The sequence below is a fragment of the Lissotriton helveticus genome, chromosome 8 (genome assembly GCF_964261635.1).
Source record: "Lissotriton helveticus chromosome 8, aLisHel1.1, whole genome shotgun sequence".
Taxonomy (NCBI): domain Eukaryota; kingdom Metazoa; phylum Chordata; class Amphibia; order Caudata; family Salamandridae; genus Lissotriton; species Lissotriton helveticus.
Window position 1 is genome coordinate 1,541,694,795 of NC_136069.1, and position 14,172 is coordinate 1,541,708,966.

General features: G+C 42.9%; 17 non-coding genes across 17 annotated transcripts; all 17 read left to right on the forward strand.

Moving 5' to 3' along the window:
• The first annotated feature begins 270 nt into the window (after window positions 1–270).
• On the forward strand, window positions 271–353 carry TRNAL-CAG (transfer RNA leucine (anticodon CAG)). Its single transcript has one exon. It is a non-coding gene; the product is annotated as a tRNA-Leu (tRNA).
• A 189-nt stretch (window positions 354–542) lies between these two features.
• TRNAL-AAG (transfer RNA leucine (anticodon AAG)) lies at window positions 543–625 on the forward strand. The gene has a single exon. It is a non-coding gene; the product is annotated as a tRNA-Leu (tRNA).
• Window positions 626–1,651: 1,026 nt separating this feature from the next.
• TRNAL-UAG (transfer RNA leucine (anticodon UAG)) lies at window positions 1,652–1,734 on the forward strand. The gene has a single exon. It is a non-coding gene; the product is annotated as a tRNA-Leu (tRNA).
• A 632-nt stretch (window positions 1,735–2,366) lies between these two features.
• On the forward strand, window positions 2,367–2,449 carry TRNAL-CAG (transfer RNA leucine (anticodon CAG)). Its single transcript has one exon. It is a non-coding gene; the product is annotated as a tRNA-Leu (tRNA).
• Window positions 2,450–2,638: 189 nt separating this feature from the next.
• Window positions 2,639–2,721, forward strand: TRNAL-AAG (transfer RNA leucine (anticodon AAG)). Its single transcript has one exon. It is a non-coding gene; the product is annotated as a tRNA-Leu (tRNA).
• Window positions 2,722–3,747: 1,026 nt separating this feature from the next.
• TRNAL-UAG (transfer RNA leucine (anticodon UAG)) lies at window positions 3,748–3,830 on the forward strand. The gene has a single exon. It is a non-coding gene; the product is annotated as a tRNA-Leu (tRNA).
• A 632-nt stretch (window positions 3,831–4,462) lies between these two features.
• On the forward strand, window positions 4,463–4,545 carry TRNAL-CAG (transfer RNA leucine (anticodon CAG)). The gene has a single exon. It is a non-coding gene; the product is annotated as a tRNA-Leu (tRNA).
• A 1,298-nt stretch (window positions 4,546–5,843) lies between these two features.
• Window positions 5,844–5,926, forward strand: TRNAL-UAG (transfer RNA leucine (anticodon UAG)). Its single transcript has one exon. It is a non-coding gene; the product is annotated as a tRNA-Leu (tRNA).
• Window positions 5,927–6,558: 632 nt separating this feature from the next.
• TRNAL-CAG (transfer RNA leucine (anticodon CAG)) lies at window positions 6,559–6,641 on the forward strand. The gene has a single exon. It is a non-coding gene; the product is annotated as a tRNA-Leu (tRNA).
• Window positions 6,642–6,830: 189 nt separating this feature from the next.
• On the forward strand, window positions 6,831–6,913 carry TRNAL-AAG (transfer RNA leucine (anticodon AAG)). Its single transcript has one exon. It is a non-coding gene; the product is annotated as a tRNA-Leu (tRNA).
• A 1,026-nt stretch (window positions 6,914–7,939) lies between these two features.
• Window positions 7,940–8,022, forward strand: TRNAL-UAG (transfer RNA leucine (anticodon UAG)). Its single transcript has one exon. It is a non-coding gene; the product is annotated as a tRNA-Leu (tRNA).
• Window positions 8,023–8,654: 632 nt separating this feature from the next.
• On the forward strand, window positions 8,655–8,737 carry TRNAL-CAG (transfer RNA leucine (anticodon CAG)). Its single transcript has one exon. It is a non-coding gene; the product is annotated as a tRNA-Leu (tRNA).
• Window positions 8,738–10,035: 1,298 nt separating this feature from the next.
• TRNAL-UAG (transfer RNA leucine (anticodon UAG)) lies at window positions 10,036–10,118 on the forward strand. The gene has a single exon. It is a non-coding gene; the product is annotated as a tRNA-Leu (tRNA).
• Window positions 10,119–10,750: 632 nt separating this feature from the next.
• Window positions 10,751–10,833, forward strand: TRNAL-CAG (transfer RNA leucine (anticodon CAG)). Its single transcript has one exon. It is a non-coding gene; the product is annotated as a tRNA-Leu (tRNA).
• Window positions 10,834–12,131: 1,298 nt separating this feature from the next.
• TRNAL-UAG (transfer RNA leucine (anticodon UAG)) lies at window positions 12,132–12,214 on the forward strand. Its single transcript has one exon. It is a non-coding gene; the product is annotated as a tRNA-Leu (tRNA).
• A 632-nt stretch (window positions 12,215–12,846) lies between these two features.
• On the forward strand, window positions 12,847–12,929 carry TRNAL-CAG (transfer RNA leucine (anticodon CAG)). The gene has a single exon. It is a non-coding gene; the product is annotated as a tRNA-Leu (tRNA).
• A 189-nt stretch (window positions 12,930–13,118) lies between these two features.
• Window positions 13,119–13,201, forward strand: TRNAL-AAG (transfer RNA leucine (anticodon AAG)). The gene has a single exon. It is a non-coding gene; the product is annotated as a tRNA-Leu (tRNA).
• Window positions 13,202–14,172: the final 971 nt, after the last annotated feature.

Sequence of the window (14,172 nt, forward strand, 5' to 3'; positions counted from 1 at the left end):
TGAGCTCCCTTGTTGAATTTGCTTTAGTCAGCCAAGATGTGGCTGTTGACTCAATTTCAAAGCAGCTTTGGGCCGTTCAAGTGGCTGGTGAATAGCACTTTCTCTTTGTACGCTTTAAAGGTCTAAAGAGTTCTTCATAGGTACTGCTCTGTATGGATTGTTCAAAGATCTGTTGGAAATGCTTATAATGGGATAAATAAATTGAGGGCATGCCTTTTCGGTACCAAACTTGCATGGCTGTCTGGCTTGTGGAAGGTGCTGCAAATGCAAGTCAGGATGGCCGAGTGGTCTAAGGCGCTGTGTTCAGGTCGCAGTCTCTTCTGGAGGCGTGGGTTCAAATCCCACTTCTGACAAACCTGTGTTTAATCTTCTTTTTTCTTGAGGGAGAAAATCAGATCATTTCCCTCACATGGGCTTATATGGTTGTCTTTTTGGAAAAGTGCAGTGAGTTTTTTTCTTGCTATAGCCACTTATGGCCTAAGATGTGTGTTTTTTTTGTTCACACTATCTTTCTCACTATGTAGATGGACAAGCAACATGTGGTCAGGATGGCCGAGTGGTCTAAGGCGCTGCGTTAAGGCCGCAGTCTCTACTGGAGGCGTGGGTTCGATTCCCACTTCTGACAAAACTTTAAGTCCATTTTGTCACTGCGTTCCTTCAGAATCTCAGCTAAAAATTGGCAGTGCATATAATATCTGAATAAGTACCAAACTTCAGTTTCAACTGCAAATGAATTTGCCCAATTCTGTCTTCAAGCTCGTATAATATTCTTCTAGCACTAGTGGTGTTTTATGTGTTTTTTGGGGGGTGCCTAAAAAATCCCTTTTATTGAAGAAATGGCTTACATTCAGTCTTGTGATATTTTTGGTTTCCAATAAGTAGATTTTTAATTTTATGTAACCTCATTTTCTAATGATCCATTCAAGAGATGTTTCCACTATGAAATGAAGAGCAAGGGGAAAGAGCACAAATGATAGAGCCAGTGAGTGAGATGGGGTGTTGAGGAAGGAGAGAATGAAACAAAGACAGAGTGAGTGAACGGCAGGTAGGCATAGAAGAGGAGACTAGAAGTGAAGGTGACTTGCTTTTCCCTGCTCTTGACCTCCCACCCATCTCAAACCAATCACAAACATACCTTCTATGCAACGTTGGTATGCAGAACTTCACTCCTCAGCCAGTGAGGGTGAGTCCCAAGCCAGGGGCTAGAGAGCAAAAGAATGGATGTGCTCAGACGTTCCTTGCTAGGGACAGTTGATCTGAAACAAGGCCTGCTCTCTTGTTTCCAGCAAGGAACTAGAAATTCTGCATGAATCTGCAAGGCACATTGACAGCATAAATGTGCATAAACTGCCCCACCTTCTGCCTTCCTACTTCCTGAGCAGTAGTTGTTTGTGTATAAAGAGAGAGGTCGCAGGCAAGGTAATTTTGTGAGTAGGATACAGAACCCTAAATAGCTGGTGAGAGGTATAAGTTATTCTAAAAGCATAAAAACAGTACACCTGTGAAATGAAATGCTTTCATATGTGATCTTCTGTGTTTATTGTCCTGTGCAAAAAGTTGCACCTTGTGTTTGAAGGTTGAAATTATTTCAAGCTTGCATGGACACAGAAATTTCTGAGTGACTTTTATACATTTCTTAGGACTCTCCACTGTCAGGATGGCCGAGTGGTCTAAGGCACTGTGTTTAGGCCGCAGTCTCCTCTGGAGGCGTGGGTTCGAATCCCACTTCTGACATGACTTTTGGAGATATAATCTTCTTCATCAGGATAACATCTGATGGAAGTTGCATCTGTTCGTCTTCACCTGGGACGTTATTCCGTCCTCGTCTAGTCAAGAGAGCTTGGGTTTCTCATATATTTCTGTTATACAAAGTCTTGCTGATAAAGTGCAATCCTTACCAAATGAGCTTAGGACCCATGTAAGAGCTCATCTAGAAGAGTCATGCTCTTGTATTCCCTGGCCAGACAGGCCATGCAAATTTGGAAGAATGCCAAGCACCTGGTAGACAGCTGTACTCCAGCACACTTACAGCAATGTCCTCAGGGCTGTGATCAGGGGCTGCTTAGATTTGCGTATTCCACCCTATGTTGTGACATTGAGCTCCCTTGTTGAATTTGCTTTAGTCAGCCAAGATGTGGCTGTTGACTCAATTTCAAAGCAGCTTTGGGCCGTTCAAGTGGCTGGTGAATAGCACTTTCTCTTTGTACGCTTTAAAGGTCTAAAGAGTTCTTCATAGGTACTGCTCTGTATGGATTGTTCAAAGATCTGTTGGAAATGCTTATAATGGGATAAATAAATTGAGGGCATGCCTTTTCGGTACCAAACTTGCATGGCTGTCTGGCTTGTGGAAGGTGCTGCAAATGCAAGTCAGGATGGCCGAGTGGTCTAAGGCGCTGTGTTCAGGTCGCAGTCTCTTCTGGAGGCGTGGGTTCAAATCCCACTTCTGACAAACCTGTGTTTAATCTTCTTTTTTCTTGAGGGAGAAAATCAGATCATTTCCCTCACATGGGCTTATATGGTTGTCTTTTTGGAAAAGTGCAGTGAGTTTTTTTCTTGCTATAGCCACTTATGGCCTAAGATGTGTGTTTTTTTTGTTCACACTATCTTTCTCACTATGTAGATGGACAAGCAACATGTGGTCAGGATGGCCGAGTGGTCTAAGGCGCTGCGTTAAGGCCGCAGTCTCTCCTGGAGGCGTGGGTTCGAATCCCACTTCTGACAAAACTTTAAGTCCATTTTGTCACTGCGTTCCTTCAGAATCTCAGCTAAAAATTGGCAGTGCATATAATATCTGAATAAGTACCAAACTTCAGTTTCAACTGCAAATGAATTTGCCCAATTCTGTCTTCAAGCTCGTATAATATTCTTCTAGCACTAGTGGTGTTTTATGTGTTTTTTGGGGGGTGCCTAAAAAATCCCTTTTATTGAAGAAATGGCTTACATTCAGTCTTGTGATATTTTTGGTTTCCAATAAGTAGATTTTTAATTTTATGTAACCTCATTTTCTAATGATCCATTCAAGAGATGTTTCCACTATGAAATGAAGAGCAAGGGGAAAGAGCACAAATGATAGAGCCAGTGAGTGAGATGGGGTGTTGAGGAAGGAGAGAATGAAACAAAGACAGAGTGAGTGAACGGCAGGTAGGCATAGAAGAGGAGACTAGAAGGGAAGGTGACTTGCTTTTCCCTGCTCTTGACCTCCCACCCATCTCAAACCAATCACAAACATACCTTCTATTCAACGTTGGTATGCAGAACTTCACTCCTCAGCCAGTGAGGGTGAGTCCCAAGCCAGGGGCTAGAGAGCAAAAGAATGGATGTGCTCAGACGTTCCTTGCTAGGGACAGTTGATCTGAAACAAGGCCTGCTCTCTTGTTTCCAGCAAGGAACTAGAAATTCTGCATGAATCTGCAAGGCACAATGACAGCATAAATTTGCATAAACTGCCCCACCTTCTGCCTTCCTACTTCCTGAGCAGTAGTTGTTTGTGTATAAAGAGAGAGGTCGCAGGCAAGGTAATTTTGTGAGTAGGATACAGAACCCTAAATAGCTGGTGAGAGGTATAAGTTATTCTAAAAGCATAAAAACAGTACACCTGTGAAATGAAATGCTTTCATATGTGATCTTCTGTGTTTATTGTCCTGTGCAAAAAGTTGCACCTTGTGTTTGAAGGTTGAAATTATTTCAAGCTTGCATGGACGCAGAAATTTCTGAGTGACTTTTATACATTTCTTAGGACTCTCCACTGTCAGGATGGCCGAGTGGTCTAAGGCACTGTGTTTAGGCCGCAGTCTCCTCTGGAGGTGTGGGTTCGAATCCCACTTCTGACATGACTTTTGGAGATATAATCTTCTTCATCAGGATAACATCTGATGGAAGTTGCATCTGTTCGTCTTCACCTGGGACGTTATTCCGTCCTCGTCTAGTCAAGAGAGCTTGGGTTTCTCATATATTTCTGTTGTACAAAGTCTTGCTGATGAAGTGCAATCCTTACCAAATGAGCTTAGGACCCATGTAAGAGCTCATCTAGAAGAGTCATGCTCTTGTATTCCCTGGCCAGACAGGCCATGCAAATTTGGAAGAATGCCAAGCACCTGGTAGACAGCTGTACTCCAGCACACTTACAGCAATGTCCTCAGGGCTGTGATCAGGGGCTGCTTAGATTTGCGTATTCCACCCTATGTTGTGACATTGAGCTCCCTTGTTGAATTTGCTTTAGTCAGCCAAGATGTGGCTGTTGACTCAATTTCAAAGCAGCTTTGGGCCATTCAAGTGGCTGGTGAATAGCACTTTCTCTTTGCACGCTTTAAAGGTCTAAAGAGTTCTTCATAGGTACTGCTCTGTATGGATTGTTCAAAGATCTGTTGGAAATGCTTATAATGGGATAAATAAATTGAGGGCATGCCTTTTCGGTACCAAACTTGCATGGCTGTCTGGCTTGTGGAAGGTGCTGAAAATGCAAGTCAGGATGGCCGAGTGGTCTAAGGCGCTGCGTTCAGGTCGCAGTCTCTTCTGGAGGCGTGGGTTCAAATCCCACTTCTGACAAACCTGTGTTTAATCTTCTTTTTTCTTGAGGGAGAAAATCAGATCATTTCCCTCACATGGGCTTATATGGTTGTCTTTTTGGAAAAGTGCAGTGAGTTTTTTTCTTGCTATAGCCACTCATGGCCTAAGATGTGTGTTTTTTTTGTTCACACTATCTTTCTCACTATGTAGATGAACAAGCAACTTGTGGTCAGGATGGCCGAGTGGTCTAAGGCACTGCATTAAGGCCGCAGTCTCTCCTGGAGGCGTGGGTTTGAATCCCACTTCTGACAAAACTTTGCGTCCATTTTGTCTCTGCGTTCCTTCAGAATGTCAGCTAAAAATTGGCAGTGCATATAATATCTGAATAAGTACCAAACTTCAGTTTCAACTGCAAATGAATTTGCCCAATTATGTCTTCAAGCTCGTATAATATTCTTCTAGCACTAGTGGTGTTTTATGTGTTTTTTGGGGGGTGCCTAAAAAATCCCTTTTATTGAAGAAATGGCTTACATTCAGTCTTGTGATATTTTTGGTTTCCAATAAGTACATTTTTAATTTTATGTAACCTCATTTTCTAATGATCCATTCAAGAGATGTTTCCACTATGAAATGAAGAGCAAGGGGAAAGAGCACAAATGATAGAGCCAGTGAGTGAGATGGGGTGTTGAGGAAGGAGAGAATGAAACAAAGACAGAGTGAGTGAACGGCAGGTAGGCATAGAAGAGGAGACTAGAAGGGAAGGTGACTTGCTTTTCCCTGCTCTTGACCTCCCACCCATCTCAAACCAATCACAAACATACCTTCTATTCAACGTTGGTATGCAGAACTTCACTCCTCAGCCAGTGAGGGTGAGTCCCAAGCCAGGGGCTAGAGAGCAAAAGAATGGATGTGCTCAGACGTTCCTTGCTAGGGACAGTTGATCTGAAACAAGGCCTGCTCTCTTGTTTCCAGCAAGGAACTAGAAATTCTGCATGAATCTGCAAGGCACATTGACAGCATAAATTTGCATAAACTGCCCCACCTTCTGCCTTCCTACTTCCTGAGCAGTAGTTGTTTGTGTATAAAGAGAGAGGTCGCAGGCAAGGTAATTTTGTGAGTAGGATACAGAACCCTAAATAGCTGGTGAGAGGTATAAGTTATTCTAAAAGCATAAAAACAGTACACCTGTGAAATGAAATGCTTTCATATGTGATCTTCTGTGTTTATTGTCCTGTGCAAAAAGTTGCACCTTGTGTTTGAAGGTTGAAATTATTTCAAGCTTGCATGGACGCAGACATTTCTGAGTGACTTTTATACATTTCTTAGGACTCTCCACTGTCAGGATGGCCGAGTGGTCTAAGGCGCTGTGTTTAGGCCGCAGTCTCCTCTGGAGGCGTGGGTTCGAATCCCACTTCTGACATGACTTTTGGAGATATAATCTTCTTCATCAGGATAACATCTGATGGAAGTTGCATCTGTTCGTCTTCACCTGGGACGTTATTCCGTCCTCGTCTAGTCAAGAGAGCTTGGGTTTCTCATATATTTCTGTTGTACAAAGTCTTGCTGATAAAGTGCAATCCTTACCAAATGAGCTTAGGACCCATGTAAGAGCTCATCTAGAAGAGTCATGCTCTTGTATTCCCTGGCCAGACAGGCCATGCAAATTTGGAAGAATGCCAAGCACCTGGTAGACAGCTGTACTCCAGCACACTTACAGCAATGTCCTCAGGGCTGTGATCAGGGGCTGCTTAGATTTGCGTATTCCACCCTATGTTGTGACATTGAGCTCCCTTGTTGAATTTGCTTTAGTCAGCCAAGATGTGGCTGTTGACTCAATTTCAAAGCAGCTTTGGACCGTTCAAGTGGCTGGTGAATAGCACTTTCTCTTTGTACTCATTAAAGGTCTAAAGAGTTCTTCATAGGTACTGCTCTGTATGGATTGTTCAAAGATCTGTTGGAAATGCTTATAATGGGATAAATAAATTGAGGGCATGCCTTTTCGGTACCAAACTTGCATGGCTGTCTGGCTTGTGGAAGGTGCTGAAAATGCAAGTCAGGATGGCCGAGTGGTCTAAGGCGCTGCGTTCAGGTCGCAGTCTCTTCTGGAGGCGTGGGTTCAAATCCCACTTCTGACAAACATGTGTTTAATCTTCTTTTTTCTTGAGGGAGAAAATCAGATCATTTCCCTCACATGGGCTTATATGGTTGTCTTTTTGGAAAAGTGCAGTGAGTTTTTTTCTTGCTATAGCCACTCATGGCCTAAGATGTGTGGTTTTTTTGTTCACACTATCTTTCTCACTATGTAGATGAACAAGCAACATGTGGGCAGGGTGGCCGAGTGGTCTAAGGCGCTGCGTTAAGGCCGCAGTCTCTCCTGGAGGCGTGGGTTCGAATCCCACTTCTGACAAAACTTTAAGTCCATTTTGTCTCTGCGTTCCTTCAGAATCTCAGCTAAAAATTGGCAGTGCATATAATATCTGAATAAGTACCAAACTTCAGTTTCAACTGCAAATGAATTTGCCCAATTCTGTCTTCAAGCTCGTATAATATTCTTCTAGCCCTAGTGGTGTTTTATGTGATTTTTGGTGGGTGCCTAAAAAATCCCTTTTATTGAAGAAATGGCTTACATTCAGTCTTGTGATATTTTTGGTTTCCAATAAGTAGATTTTTAATTTTATGTAACCTCATTTTCTAATGATCCATTCAAGAGATGTTTCCACTATGAAATGAAGAGCAAGGGGAAAGAGCACAAATGATAGAGCCAGTGAGTGAGATGGGGTGTTGAGGAAGGAGAGAATGAAACAAAGACAGAGTGAGTGAACGGCAGGTAGGCATAGAAGAGGAGACTAGAAGTGAAGGTGACTTGCTTTTCCCTGCTCTTGACCTCCCACCCATCTCAAACCAATCACAAACATACCTTCTATGCAACGTTGGTATGCAGAACTTCACTCCTCAGCCAGTGAGGGTGAGTCCCAAGCCAGGGGCTAGAGAGCAAAAGAATGGATGTGCTCAGACGTTCCTTGCTAGGGACAGTTGATCTGAAACAAGGCCTGCTCTCTTGTTTCCAGCAAGGATCTAGAAATTCTGCATGAATCTGCAAGGCACATTGACAGCATAAATTTGCATAAACTGCCCCACCTTCTGCCTTCCTACTTCCTGAGCAATAGTTGTTTGTGTATAAAGAGAGAGGTCGCAGGCAAGATAATTTTGTGAGTAGGATACAGAACCCTAAATAGCTGGTGAGAGGTATAAGTTATTCTAAAAGCATAAAAACAGTACACCTGTGAAATGAAATGCTTTCATATGTGATCTTATGTGTTTATTGTCCTGTGCAAAAAGTTGCACCTTGTGTTTGAAGGTTGAAATTATTTCAAGCTTGCATGGACGCAGAAATTTCTGAGTGACTTTTATACATTTCTTAGGACTCTTCACTGTCAGGATGGCCGAGTGGTCTAAGGCGCTGTGTTTAGGCTGCAGTCTCCTCTGGAGGCGTGGGTTCGAATCCCACTTCTGAAATGTCTTTTGGAGATATAATCTTCTTCATCAGGATAACATCTGATGGAAGTTGCATCTCTTCGTCTTCACCTGGGACGTTATTCCGTCCTCGTCTAGTCAAGAGAGCTTGGGTTTCTCATATATTTCTGTTTTACAAAGTCTTGCTGATAAAGTGCAATCCTTACCAAATGAGCTTAGGACCCATGTAAGAGCTCATCTAGAAGAGTCATGCTCTTGTATTCCCTGGCCAGACAGGCCATGCAAATTTGGAAGAATGCCAAGCACCTGGTAGACAGCTGTACTCCAGCACACTTACAGCAATGTCCTCAGGGCTGTGATCAGGGGCTGCTTAGATTTGTGTATTCCACCCTATGTTGTGACATTGAGCTCCCTTGTTGAATTTGCTTTAGTCAGCCAAGATGTGGCTGTTGACTCAATTTCAAAGCAGCTTTGGGCCGTTCAAGTGGCTGGTGAATAGCACTTTCTCTTTGTACTCATTAAAGGTCTAAAGAGTTCTTCATAGGTACTGCTCTGTATGGATTGTTCAAAGATCTGTTGGAAATGCTTATAATGGGATAAATAAATTGAGGGCATGCCTTTTCGGTACCCCACTTGCATGGCTGTCTGGCTTGTGGAAGGTGCTGAAAATGCAAGTCAGGATGGCCGAGTGGTCTAAGGCGCTGCGTTCAGGTCGCAGTCTCTTCTGGAGGCGTGGGTTCAAATCCCACTTCTGACAAACCTGTGTTTAATCTTCTTTTTTCTTGAGGGAGAAAATCAGATCATTTCCCTCACATGGGCTTATATGGTTGTCTTTTTGGAAAAGTGCAGTGAGTTTTTTTCTTGCTATAGCCACTCATGGCCTAAGATGTGTGTTTTTTTTGTTCACACTATCTTTCTCACTATGTAGATGAACAAGCAACTTGTGGTCAGGATGGCCGAGTGGTCTAAGGCACTGCATTAAGGCCGCAGTCTCTCCTGGAGGCGTGGGTTTGAATCCCACTTCTGACAAAACTTTGCGTCCATTTTGTCTCTGCGTTCCTTCAGAATCTCAGCTAAAAATTGGCAGTGCATATAATATCTGAATAAGTACCAAACTTCAGTTTCAACTGCAAATGAATTTGCCCAATTATGTCTTCAAGCTCGTATAATATTCTTCTAGCACTAGTGGTGTTTTATGTGTTTTTTGGGGGGTGCCTAAAAAATCCCTTTTATTGAAGAAATGGCTTACATTCAGTCTTGTGATATTTTTGGTTTCCAATAAGTACATTTTTAATTTTATGTAACCTCATTTTCTAATGATCCATTCAAGAGATGTTTCCACTATGAAATGAAGAGCAAGGGGAAAGAGCACAAATGATAGAGCCAGTGAGTGAGATGGGGTGTTGAGGAAGGAGAGAATGAAACAAAGACAGAGTGAGTGAACGGCAGGTAGGCATAGAAGAGGAGACTAGAAGGGAAGGTGACTTGCTTTTCCCTGCTCTTGACCTCCCACCCATCTCAAACCAATCACAAACATACCTTCTATTCAACGTTGGTATGCAGAACTTCACTCCTCAGCCAGTGAGGGTGAGTCCCAAGCCAGGGGCTAGAGAGCAAAAGAATGGATGTGCTCAGACGTTCCTTGCTAGGGACAGTTGATCTGAAACAAGGCCTGCTCTCTTGTTTCCAGCAAGGAACTAGAAATTCTGCATGAATCTGCAAGGCACATTGACAGCATAAATTTGCATAAACTGCCCCACCTTCTGCCTTCCTACTTCCTGAGCAGTAGTTGTTTGTGTATAAAGAGAGAGGTCGCAGGCAAGGTAATTTTGTGAGTAGGATACAGAACCCTAAATAGCTGGTGAGAGGTATAAGTTATTCTAAAAGCATAAAAACAGTACACCTGTGAAATGAAATGCTTTCATATGTGATCTTCTGTGTTTATTGTCCTGTGCAAAAAGTTGCACCTTGTGTTTGAAGGTTGAAATTATTTCAAGCTTGCATGGACGCAGAAATTTCTGAGTGACTTTTATACATTTCTTAGGACTCTCCACTGTCAGGATGGCCGAGTGGTCTAAGGCGCTGTGTTTAGGCCGCAGTCTCCTCTGGAGGCGTAGGTTCGAATCCCACTTCTGACATGACTTTTGGAGATATAATCTTCTTCATCAGGATAACATCTGATGGAAGTTGCATCTGTTCGTCTTCACCTGGGACGTTATTCCGTCCTCGTCTAGTCAAGAGAGCTTGGGTTTCTCATATATTTCTGTTGTACAAAGTCTTGCTGATAAAGTGCAATCCTTACCAAATGAGCTTAGGACCCATGTAAGAGCTCATCTAGAAGAGTCATGCTCTTGTATTCCCTGGCCAGACAGGCCATGCAAATTTGGAAGAATGCCAAGCACCTGGTAGACAGCTGTACTCCAGCACACTTACAGCAATGTCCTCAGGGCTGTGATCAGGGGCTGCTTAGATTTGCGTATTCCACCCTATGTTGTGACATTGAGCTCCCTTGTTGAATTTGCTTTAGTCAGCCAAGATGTGGCTGTTGACTCAATTTCAAAGCAGCTTTGGGCCGTTCAAGTGGCTGGTGAATAGCACTTTCTCTTTGTACGCTTTAAAGGTCTAAAGAGTTCTTCATAGGTACTGCTCTGTATGGATTGTTCAAAGATCTGTTGGAAATGCTTGTAATGGGATAAATAAATTGAGGGCATGCCTTTTCGGTACCAAACTTGCATGGCTGTCTGGCTTGTGGAAGGTGCTGCAAATGCAAGTCAGGATGGCCGAGTGGTCTAAGGCGCTGCGTTCAGGTCGCAGTCTCTTCTGGAGGCGTTGGTTCAAATCCCACTTCTGACAAACCTGTGTTTAATCTTCTTTTTTCTTGAGGGAGAAAATCAGATCATTTCCCTCACATGGGCTTATATGGTTGTCTTTTTGGAAAAGTGCAGTGAGTTTTTTTCTTGCTATAGCCACTTATGGCCTAAGATGTGTGTTTTTTTTTTCACACTATCTTTCTCACTATGTAGATGGACAAGCAACATGTGGTCAGGATGGCCGAGATGTCTAAGGCGCTGCGTTAAGGCCGCAGTCTCTCCTGGAGGCGTGGGTTCGAATCCCACTTCTGACAAAACTTTAAGTCCATTTTGTCACTGCGTTCCTTCAGAATCTCAGCTAAAAATTGGCAGTGCATATAATATCTGAATAAGTACCAAACTTCAGTTTCAACTGCAAATGAATTTGCCCAATTCTGTCTTCAAGCTCGTATAATATTCTTCTAGCACTAGTGGTGTTTTATGTGTTTTTTGGGGGGGTGCCTAAAAAATCCCTTTTATTGAAGAAATGGCTTACATTCAGTCTTGTGATATTTTTGGTTTCCAATAAGTAGATTTTTAATTTTATGTAACCTCATTTTCTAATGATCCATTCAAGAGATGTTCCCACTATGAAATGAAGAGCAAGGGGAAAGAGCACAAATGATAGAGCCAGTGAGTGAGATGGGGTGTTGAGCAAGGAGAGAATGAAACAAAGACAGAGTGAGTGAACGGCAGGTAGGCATAGAAGAGGAGACTAGAAGTGAAGGTGACTTGCTTTTCCCTGCTCTTGACCTCCCACCCATCTCAAACCAATCACAAACATACCTTCTATGCAACGTTGGTATGCAGAACTTCACTCCTCAGCCAGTGAGGGTGAGTCCCAAGCCAGGGGCTAGAGAGCAAAAGAATGGATGTGCTCAGACGTTCCTTGCTAGGGACAGTTGATCTGAAACAAGGCCTGCTCTCTTGTTTCCAGCAAGGAACTAGAAATTCTGCATGAATCTGCAAGGCACATTGACAGCATAAATTTGCATAAACTGCCCCACCTTCTGCCTTCCTACTTCCTGAGCAGTAGTTGTTTGTGTATAAAGAGAGAGGTCGCAGGCAAGGTAATTTTGTGAGTAGGATACAGAACCCTAAATAGCTGGTGAGAGGTATAAGTTATTCTAAAAGCATAAAAACAGTACACCTGTGAAATGAAATGCTTTCATATGTGATCTTCTGTGTTTATTGTCCTGTGCAAAAAGTTGCACCTTGTGTTTGAAGGTTGAAATTATTTCAAGCTTGCATGGACGCAGAAATTTCTGAGTGACTTTTATACATTTCTTAGGACTCTTCACTGTCAGGATGGCCGAGTGGTCTAAGGTGCTGTGTTTAGGCCGCAGTCTCCTCTGGAGGCGTGGGTTCGAGTCCCACTTCTGACATGACTTTTGGAGATATAATCTTCTTCATCAGGATAACATCTGATGGAAGTTGCATCTGTTCGTCTTCACCTGGGACGTTATTCCGTCCTCGTCTAGTCAAGAGAGCTTGGGTTTCTCATATATTTCTGTTGTACAAAGTCTTGCTGATAAAGTGCAATCCTTACCAAATGAGCTTAGGACCCATGTAAGAGCTCATCTAGAAGAGTCATGCTCTTGTATTCCCTGGCCAGACAGGCCATGCAAATTTGGAAGAATGCCAAGCACCTGGTAGACAGCTGTACGCCAGCACACTTACAGCAATGTCCTCAGGGCTGTGATCAGGGGCTGCTTAGATTTGCGTATTCCACCCTATGTTGTGACATTGAGCTCCCTTGTTGAATTTGCTTTAGTCAGCCAAGATGTGGCTGTTGACTCAATTTCAAAGCAGCTTTGGGCCGTTCAAGTGGCTGGTGAATAGCACTTTCTCTTTGTACGCTTTAAAGGTCTAAAGAGTTCTTCATAGGTACTGCTCTGTATGGATTGTTCAAAGATCTGTTGGAAATGCTTATAATGGGATAAATAAATTGAGGGCATGCCTTTTCGGTACCAAACTTGCATGGCTGTCTGGCTTGTGGAAGGTGCTGCAAATGCAAGTCAGGATGGCCGAGTGGTCTAAGGCACTGCGTTCAGGTCGCAGTATCTTCTGGAGGCGTGGGTTCAAATCCCACTTCTGACAAACCTGTGTTTAATCTTCTTTTTTCTTGAGGGAGAAAATCAGATCATTTCCCTCACATGGGCTTATATGGTTGTCTTTTTGGAAAAGTGCAGTGAGTTTTTTTCTTGCTATAGCCACTTATGGCCTAAGATGTGTGTTTTTTTTGTTCACACTATCTTTCTCACTATGTAGATGGACAAGCAACATGTGGTCAGAATGGCCGAGTGGTCTAAGGCGCTGCGTTAAGGCCGCAGTCTCTCCTGGAGGCGTGGGTTCGAATCCCACTTCTGACAAAACTTTAAGTCCATTTTGTCACTGCGTTCCTTCAGAATCTCAGCTAAAAATTGGCAGTGCATATAATATCTGAATAAGTACCAAACTTCAGTTTCAACTGCAAATGAATTTGCCCAATTCTGTCTTCAAGCTCGTATAATATTCTTCTAGCACTAGTGGTGTTTTATGTGTTTTTTGGGGGGTGCCTAAAAAATCCCTTTTATTGAAGAAATGGCTTACATTCAGTCTTGTGATATTTTTGGTTTCCAATAAGTAGATTTTTAATTTTATGTAACCTCATTTTCTAATGATCCATTCAAGAGATGTTTCCACTATGAAATGAAGAGCAAGGGGAAAGAGCACAAATGATAGAGCCAGTGAGTGAGATGGGGTGTTGAGGAAGGAGAGAATGAAACAAAGACAGAGTGAGTGAACGGCAGGTAGGCATAGAAGAGGAGACTAGAAGTGAAGGTGACTTGCTTTTCCCTGCTCTTGACCTCCCACCCATCTCAAACCAATCACAAACATACCTTCTATGCAACGTTGGTATGCAGAACTTCACTCCTCAGCCAGTGAGGGTGAGTCCCAAGCCAGGGGCTAGAGAGCAAAAGAATGGATGTGCTCAGACGTTCCTTGCTAGGGACAGTTGATCTGAAACAAGGCCTGCTCTCTTGTTTCCAGCAAGGAACTAGAAATTCTGCATGAATCTGCAAGGCACATTGACAGCATAAATTTGCATAAACTGCCCCACCTTCTGCCTTCCTACTTCCTGAGCAGTAGTTGTTTGTGTATAAAGAGAGAGGTCGCAGGCAAGGTAATTTTGTGAGTAGGATACAGAACCCTAAATAGCTGGTGAGAGGTATAAGTTATTCTAAAAGCATAAAAACAGTACACCTGTGAAATGAAATGCTTTCATATGTGATCTTCTGTGTTTATTGTCCTGTGCAAAAAGTTGCACCTTGTGTTTGAAGGTTGAAATTATTTCAAGCTT